We start from the raw sequence: 9,519 nt of genomic DNA on the forward strand, positions 1-9,519 counted from the left end.
GCCATTATGAGTTGGAATTTGACTTGACAGCAATGGGTAATCTTTATGGGAGCAGATTGTCAGGTCTTTTCTCCCTTGGAGCCATTGAATTGGTTGTTGACCTTTTGGTTAGCAGCCCAGTGCTTAACCGTTGTGCCAACAGGGCTCCTTAGCATAATGATACAGTAGTGGTTTTCCATTTCTTTCATGTACTTTTCTTCCTTCCTTACCCCACTACTGTTATGTAACTCAGGCTTTTATTTCTTCTCACCAGGACTGGTATGGCAGCCCTTTAAATGCTCTTAGTGCCTCTGGGGTTTTTTGTTTTTTGTTTTTTTTTTCCTTTCTTACCAGTACAGTCCTCTGAAAATACCAACCCCATCCCACCATGTCCTAATCAAAAACTAATTCATGGTGCTTATAAATGAAAAGCCACCTCCACTTGTCCTAATCTACTTTTTAAGTTGATTGAGGCGCATCTCTCAATATGCCCAGGTTATCAACTTCCTCTAAGCTAGTCAGCTTCATTTGTTTGTTCAAGCCTACCTTCACTTTGTTCAGGATGGATCTTCTGTCTGTCCAAAGTGCCCTCACCTTTCCTCTTCACACATTTGAAACCTCCTCTTCCACCATAACCCAGCACAAGACCTCCTTCCATTCTCAGTCTCACCCTCAATAAGCTTCTCTGAGTCACGCTTTCTTCTCCAAACTCTATTGAACTTATTGTTCCATCCATTTGGAATTGCAGACTTGTAATACTTATTCCCTGTATTGATAATAGTAGCTTGTATTTCCATAGCTCTTTGCAGATTTCAAAGCACTTTCCTATTTATCATCTCACTTGAGGTCTTCTCAACAAGCCCACGGCATTACTCTTATTTCACAGATAAAAGAAGCTGAGGCTGTACAATGTACAGTAACTTGCCCAAGGTAACTCAGCTAAGTAGTCAATTTTCAATACATTTTTTAAACAAACAAATGAAGACAGAACCAGAAAGCTGATTGAAGAACAAGTGGAAGAAGCAAGACTCTTTTAAATGGGAAAGACATAGGAAATAAAGCCAAAAATTGACTATGATTATGTTCATACAGGCTCTACTGTCTGCTTGACTTTTGTTAGACTGGTAAGGTACATTAAAGGGCAGAATTTAATCTAAACAGTTCAACAGATGAGTAAAAAAGCTTAAAACTGGGAAGCTGTACCCTCAGCAAGCACTTATTTCTGCTATTGCAACTGTTGGAGCTGACAGTGTGGGAGAGTAACTGGTGTGGAAAGCATGAAATTAAAATTTAAAAGCTCTTACTTATATTTTTAGAGAATAGAAACAATTAAAATTAAATGTAACTCAAAATCCAGTTAGTTGAGTTGGCATTTAAATTGGGTGTTTAATTGGCAAAATTTTATATGATTAAAGTAGTCACTTCAAAACGTCTTTCAAAAGTAACACATTTTAATATGCTCTAGTTTTTAGATGATTTACATAACTAGATCGCTGTGTTCCCCTCTGGGATTAACTGGTTCTGCAGTTTGAATTAACGAGCTCCTGGACTAATGCTTTAGAAGAGAGCTTATCAGAATGAAAGCAGAAAGTGGATTTTATTTGACCATAAAGTATACTAGGCCTTGAAAAATAGTTAACTATCTTCAGAGTATAAAGGAGTATAAGGAAAAAACCTTTTTGTTCATGTTCAAATCATAGACCTCTTAGTTTACATTCTATATGGGTCATTGGGGGGGTGATCGTTTTTGAGAGTATTAATGAATCACAGAATTCTTTAGGTTGTGTGCCTGACCTAAAACATTTTTCAAACAAAACGTTCATTTTCTTAAACCTCTTACACACAATCACAGGAAGGTCTTTGAGAAAGGATATCTTGTTCAATCTCTACTTTTAATTTATTACTAGACCAAAACCATGTCCAACAGGTAAGAATCAAATCAGTTTTTAAAACTCTCCATTGCAGAGACTGGCTAGATACTTACCAAACACACTTCTTCACATAAACCAAAAAACTCCTGCCGTTGAGTGGATTCCGACTCATGGCAACCCTATATACACCCAAATAAACTACACTTCCCAGTTCCATGGCATCTAGAAATGTGACTGAATGATCAGTTCTTGCCAATGGAATGTGAGAAGGATGTAATACCAGGGCTTCAAACTAGCTCATCCTGGTTCGAATTCCTGCTGAGAATTTGTACTCCAGATACTGTAATCCAGATATACTGAATCAGAATCTACATTTTAACTAGATCCCCATGTGATTCCTACATATAATAAATTTTGAGAACCACTGCTCTACTAGTAGAAGCCCTGGTGGCACCATGTTTAAAGCACTGGGCTGCTAACCAAAAGGTCAGTGGTTTGAAACCACCAGCTGCCCAGCAGAAGGATGTGGCAGTCTGCTTCGTAAAGATTTATAACTTTGGAAACCCTATAGGGCAGTTCTACTCTGTCCTATAGGGTTGTTATTAGTTGGAATCAACTGGACAGCAGTGGGTTTGGTTTGGGTTTTGGGCTCTGCTAGTGATTCTCAGAATTGGTCCCTAACAGGCAGCATTAACATCCCCTGGGAACCTGTTAGAAATTCAAATACTCAGCAGGGGCTTACTCTGGAATGAACCGCTTGGAAGCACTGTGTGTCACTTCCTCATGAAGGCAATTAATTCTCTATGTGCTGTATCTTTTCCCTTGTGTGCTTCCTGGGTGATGTCAGGGTACCTTTGGGGACACATGCTGAAGATGGCAGAGCCACAGCATGGAACAAGACTGATTTTTAAAGGACTGTGTACAGAAGACTTTCTCACACACAGGCCCCCTCACCTCCCACTACTGACTACATTGATCTGGAAGTAAGAAAGAAAGAAAGGGGGATTGTTTATTAAAGCATCTGGTGTTGACCTAACCCCTAGACCTACATTCCCAAAACAGAAATTCTCATTAGCACCATAATCCACAATGCAATGTCTAAACAATGTTGCCTCATGTCCTTTTGTTCTAGTTGCCTATGCTAGAGGCCAGTGATTCTTAACATTTTGTGGGGAAAGGCCTTTTTCAAATCTGATAAAAATCCAAAACCTCACTCCCCAGGAAAATTAACAAATGCACATATGCTCGAAATTTACCTAAAATTTCAAAATATTCCAAGAATCTCATCAATAGATCCCAGGTTAAGAACCCTGCTGTTACCAATTAGTATACTGGGAATATAGCCCTGGTGGCAATGGTTAAGAGTTTGGCTGCTAACCAAAAGGCTGGCAGTTCAAATCCACCAGCCACTCCTTGAAAACTCTATGGGGCAGTTCTACCCTGTCCTACAGGGTCATTTTGAGTCAGAATCAACTTGATGGCAACCGGTTTTTTGTTTTATACTAGGAATATAAAGGAGCCCTGAGTAAGTGTTAAGTGCACATGTTTCTAAGCCCTCCAATTTTACTCATCTTCTTCCTTTCATATACAGCTGTGCAGTCATTTTCATGTCTTGAATTTTGGTTGTGCTTTAGGTGAAAGTTTACAGCACACATTAGTTTCTCATTCAAAAATTTATATGTGAATTTTTTTGTGACATTGATTGCAATCCCCACAATGTGTCAGCACTCTCCCCATTTCCACCCCGGGTTCTCTCTGTCTAGTCATCCAGTTTTCCTGTCCCTTCCTGCCTTCTCATCTTTGCTTTTGGGCAGGTGCTACCCATTTGGTCTCATATACTTGATTGAACTAAGAAGAACGTTCCTCAAGTGTGTTATTGTTTGTTTCATCAGCCTGTCTAATCCTTGGCTGAAAGGTGGACTTCAGGAGTGGCTTCAGTTCTGAGTTAGCAGGGTGTCCAGGAGCCATAGTCTTGGGCATGACTTGGATTTTTTATTATAAAAAAAATGGATAAAACTTAGTCTTTCTACACTGATTTTTCTCTCTTGAAGCAAAGATGTCAAGGTGACAGTCTCGATGCCAAACGTCAATTCTGTGACCGTGCCTTTTGATTGCTTTATTGATTGTGAGCAGTCCGTGCCTCAGAATCATCAGCAAAGTGATGGTCAATATTCTATGCCAGTCATTGCGCAATTGCATTTGGAAACAGAATCTTAACTCCCTATCGTGACCCTTAAGGCCTTTTCAATTTTGCCCTTGTCAAGTTCCCTAAAGCTCATCTCTCATCACTCCCCTACATAAAATTTTTATTCTAATAATATACTGCTGGGGTGCACTGAATCTACAGTGTTCTTTCATGTCTCTATGCCTTCGCCTGGAAAGTCCTTTACCTTGACTACCCCTGCTATCCTTTAAGATTCAGCTAAAGAGTCATCTCTCTAGGAACTATCCCTGACCTGCCCAATCCTGCTGAGCGAAGCATTCCCATGAGTGTTCCCTAGGTGCTGTTTATCTCACTGCCATGGTTCTCATTACACACTGTACCATATGTGAGGATTTACTGCTCCTCCTCCCATTGGGCTTTTAGCTCCTTTGGGTCAAAGACTGTCTTTTATTGCATATTCTTTACTTAGCCCCCGAATCTAGTAGGTACTCAATAGAGGTTTATTGGATATGAGAAGGATAATTGAAGCATGTCATATTCTTTAGGAACTCATATTTAAGGAAGGTAGTTAGGGATATCAGAAGAAAAACAACCAAATATAGCATAACTTGTTTAAAGACATCAGTAGAAGAATGCTCAAAGTACTACGGGAACACACAGAACAGAACAATTAGTTCTGAAAGAGTGGAAAATGATAGGGAAGAAGAAAGGGGGTGAAGGAGACATTTAGGGAAGGCTTCACAGGGGAGAAGAGTTTTGAGTTGGATTGTGACAGTTGAGTAAGAATTTTCCAGAGGAAAGAGAGGAAAAAATTGTACATATCTCCCATTGGCTCCTATTAAAGGAAGCATTCTCTCCATGATGGCCTACCCCAGTATTATGAAACCTGACTAGCAGAAGCCTCAGACTTTTTCTAGGATTTCTTGACTCTCAGTTACCTCACCGCTTTGTCAACTGTATTCTCCCCAGTGCTTGATCTTCAAGATTTTTCTGCTTTATCTGAGTCACTGGTAACCCTGACCCAGGGCCATAGCCCAGGAAGCCTGCCTTGTCTATGAACTTGTCAGATATGTACAAATTTGATCTCTAGGACCGTGGTTTAGAAAACTGGAGCAAGCTGCCCCACTTGTAACAAGAGCTTAACTGGGTGCTGGCTGTATTAGTTGGGTCTTATTTAGTTGTCAATGTTAGAAACCCATCTCAAATTAGTATAGGCAAAAGGGAGAAAATTTTTTAAAGAGACTGAGGTGTCTCATTTAAACAAACCATGTGAGGCAAAAGTACATCTGGGGCTTTAGGCACCCCTGTTTTTCATCTTGGAGCCCTGGTGGCACAGTGGTTAAGAGTTCAGTTGCTAACCAAAAGGTTGGAAGTTCAAATCCCCCAAATGCTCCTTGAAAACCCTATGGGGCAGTTCTACTCTGTCCTAAAGGGTTGCTATGAGTTGGAATCAACTCAATGGCATGGGGTATTTTCTTTTTCTTTTTTTTTGGATTTTTCATCTTAGCCCCTCTATTCCAGGGGACTCCATTCTTTTTCTCTCATATCAGCCTCCTTCACACCTCAAAAAAATATGAGTGCTGTTGGATCCTAACCTTCTTATCTCAGAGCCTCCATCATCATGGAGCACTTTTCAAGTTTCAGGGCAAAATATCATACTTTTACCCCTAAATAAATTCTGGTAGACTGAATAATGTGTCCCCAAAGACGTCCATGTTCTAATCCCCTGAGCCTGTGAATGTTTCCTTACATGGTAAAAGGAACTTTGCAGACGTGATTAAGTTAAGGATCTTGACATGGGGACATTATTCTGGATTATCCATGTGGGCCCAAAATAATCACAAGAGTTTTTATAAGAGGGAGGCAGGAGGATGAGAGAGAGCAAGGAGAGAGGGAGAAGGTGTAAGCATGGAAGCAGATGTCAAAAAGCAGAGAAGATCCCACACTGTTGGCTTTGAAGATGGAGGAAGAAGTGAAAAACCTAGGAATGTAGACAGCCTCTAGAAGCTGGAAAAGGAAAGACATGGATTCTCCTCTGGAACTTTCAGAAAGAACACAGGTCTGCTGACACCTTGATTTTAGTTGAGAGAAACTGATTTGAGACTTCTGATCTCCAGAACAGTAAGATAATTTTTTTTGTCTTAAGTCTCTGAGTTTGTGGCAATTTGTCACAGTACCAATAGGAAAGTAATACACCAATAAAATATGGCGAGGGAACATGGCTAAAATTTGTTCAGCTTGAGTCAGATTTTCCGCCAGATTGATTTCCTATGGCCAGTGCAGCCAGTAGTGCCTATGTTCTAGGTGACATAAGAGGATAAAGAGTTGTGGAGTTTTTGTTTTTATTTATTTAAGCTACTAAATTCTCTTGAGTCTAGTTCTTGACATCTAGGATTTCTTTATTGTAATATGGCCAATTGGTAAACTAAAGATGAGAATTCTAATATGTTGACTGTCTTGTAAATTTTAAGACGTAGGACTTTAAAGGAATTAAAACTTACAATATTACTCTTTATTCAATCACTTTTATTGAACATCTACCATATACCAGATACTTGCTCCCAGACACTGGTGGTAGGTAAACAAGAATGTGTATGTGAACAAAACATACGATCCCTGTTTCAGAGTGCTTAAGGTTGAGTTGAAGTGATAAATACTAAACAAACACAAATAAATATGTAATTGCAAGTTGTAATAATCCTCTGAAGAAAGAGAGGAGACAAAATGTGAAGCAAAATTTAGAGAGAACAAAATTTAGCTGAGAAACTGGTAAAAAAAAAAATTCAAAATTTAGAGTTTTTACTTCTTCAGATTCAAGGAAAATAAATCTATCATAAATAAAAATGAATTAACCACAATTATATTGTTCACAAGCCCTGGTAACGTAGTAGCTAAGCACTTGGCTGCTAACCGAAAGACCTGTAGTTCGAACCCACCATCTGCTCCACGGGAGAAAGATGTGGTAGTCTGCTTCCGTAAAGATTAGAGCCTTGGAAACCCTATGGGGCAGTTCTACTCTGTCCTATAGGGTCACTATGAGTCAGAATCAACTTGAAGGCAATGGATTTTTGGCCTACCTCTTTACCTCTTTCCCTAATAAAGGCCCACTCTGATTTTTGGACATACAGCATCCTTTTTATGCTTTTTATCTTTTATTTACTCTAAATAGCTTGCAAAAGATTGGTGATAATTTCCTGTGGAGACTTACTTTAAGTAAAAGTTTGCCAGAGAGAAGCCACAAAGAATTTGTGCAGGTGAACCAGACTTTAATATAGAGACATATTTATCTTAAAGGAAAAATTCTCAATGAATGCATTTATGCACAGAATCTGGTTATGCTGAAAGGTAGCAAATAAGACAAACCCAAGAAAAACTCTAGCTGTATTTCTACCTTGGATATAGTTACAAATGATATTATGTTTATTTCTTTTTTCTCTCAAGAAATTCAGTCTCAACTGAATATTTAGACTAAAGTGAGTATTTTCCCCTTTTTTTGATTCACTGACATAGTTTACCCAGAACCCATTTACACCTGGGACTGGATGGCAAATATTAAGACCCTGGGAAGGGTAAAGGGACCATTAATCTTGCCAGTTTTGTAGGTAGCTTCTTTTTTTTTCTTGATGAACAATGACTTATAAAATCCAGCACTGGTGCTTCAATGGCAAAGTTGCTCCTCTCACTTTCTATTCATGAACTGCTGACCACGTAAACTGGAATCTCTCCCAGAAGTGGTTTGATAAGGATTGCAGGAGCCAAAAACCCCATAGTTACTAATTAAACATCTTAAATGAAGTTGGAAGATGCTACTGGCTTCTTATCCCCTACAGAGATTCCCCAAGGAGATTGTGTAATCTCTTAAATTCTCTTAATTCTTATTTAAAGTTCTCTTTAAATTTTTCTCTTTAAAAAAGAAAGAGAAGAGCAAAGAGATTAAAAAAAAAAAAACCTTGGATTACAACAAGACCCGAGTTTGACTATCAGATCTTATAATGAGGAAAAATTGTAGAGCCAAGTTATTTAAAGTATGAATTTTGTGAGTTAAGGTGAGGAATCTCAGATCTTGATTGATAAATCCTCATGGTTATCACCATAGTTATAAACAAGTTCTGAGGGCCAGAAACCAGACTAAGCAGTTAATATACATTACATTACTTTAATGAGTTTTTATAACAACCCTGAAAGATGGACATTTATTTTCTCCGTTTTACAAATGAGTGAAAAGGTAAGACAACTAGAAAGTGGTAGAGCCAACATTTAAACCCAGACCAGTATATCCAAAGGCTGTGCTCTTAACTGTTTTGTTATCTTGCCTTGATCTTGGAGGTTTAACTTTCCTGGCTTTACAAACCAGTGTCATTCCCTGGCATCCACATCCTAGAATGCTGTCTGTATTATTCTCATATATTATACATTGACTTTAAAAACTCAGCCTAAATGAATAAAAGAATGGTACAGGATTTTCTAACTCTACGGCACTGGGTTTTGGGTGGGATAATTGTTTAAGCCTTAAGCACTGTTTTGAATGCATGCTAATTTGTTCACCTTCAATATTTCTACCTGTCAAGTTAGACCCCAATTAAACTTTAACTCCATTATTCAGAGGAAAATTATTTAATGTACTAATTGACTACATCTTCTGTCTAAAGTGTATTCCAGTTCTGTGGTTTTTAAACTAATGCTGGGATTTGGAAACCAATGCTCACCATGAGGTATAGGAACTGTTTAGATAAAACCGTTTCTTATTGACATTATTATATTCTCCTATCACAGTAAAACCTGTGAAAGCCGGAACCTGCGTAAGGTGAAAACCTGTTAGAGAAGAAAAATACAAATATTTTCCACTAAAAGGGGCGACAGAAGAGTGGTAAGACTGTGGAAAACTTAGAGACCCATCGAGTTCTGGCTCTCATAGGTCTCACTGTATCTTGTTGAAAAATCTATTATAAAAATATATTAGTTGAGATAGATTGGGTTATTCCGTGATAACAAGTTAATCCTGAAAACTCAGTGGCTAAACATAATAAAAATTTGTTTCTTGCTTATACTACATGTCCATCACATGTCAGCAGGAGTCTCTGCTCCACACAGTCATTCAGGGACCCAGGCTGGCTAAGGCCCCACCAACTGGTAGAAGTTTCCTCAATCAGGAGAAAAAAAAGACTAGAAAATTATACATCATCTTTTTATTGCCTCAGACTGAAGATGACACATATCACTTTTGCTCCCATTTTACTGCCTAAAACTAACTACAAGAAGGCTGGGAAATATAAGAGACTGAATGAAACATTTGGTAAACATTACAGTCATTGCCATGATAATACAATAATTTTCTTGGATTTTATTTATCTTTCTTGGTCTTTGACTAAGAGTAGAATGAATCATTGGTCAAGCTGCTTGAACTCAAGTAGAAATCCTTTTATAGTTGTTGTTTTCTCTTTTATTTTGTTTTTTGATGCTGTATATATTTGTACTAAAAAACCTAAACCCAGTGCCTTCAAGTCG

The sequence above is a fragment of the Loxodonta africana genome, chromosome 1 (genome assembly GCF_030014295.1).
Source record: "Loxodonta africana isolate mLoxAfr1 chromosome 1, mLoxAfr1.hap2, whole genome shotgun sequence".
Taxonomy (NCBI): Eukaryota; Metazoa; Chordata; class Mammalia; order Proboscidea; family Elephantidae; genus Loxodonta; species Loxodonta africana.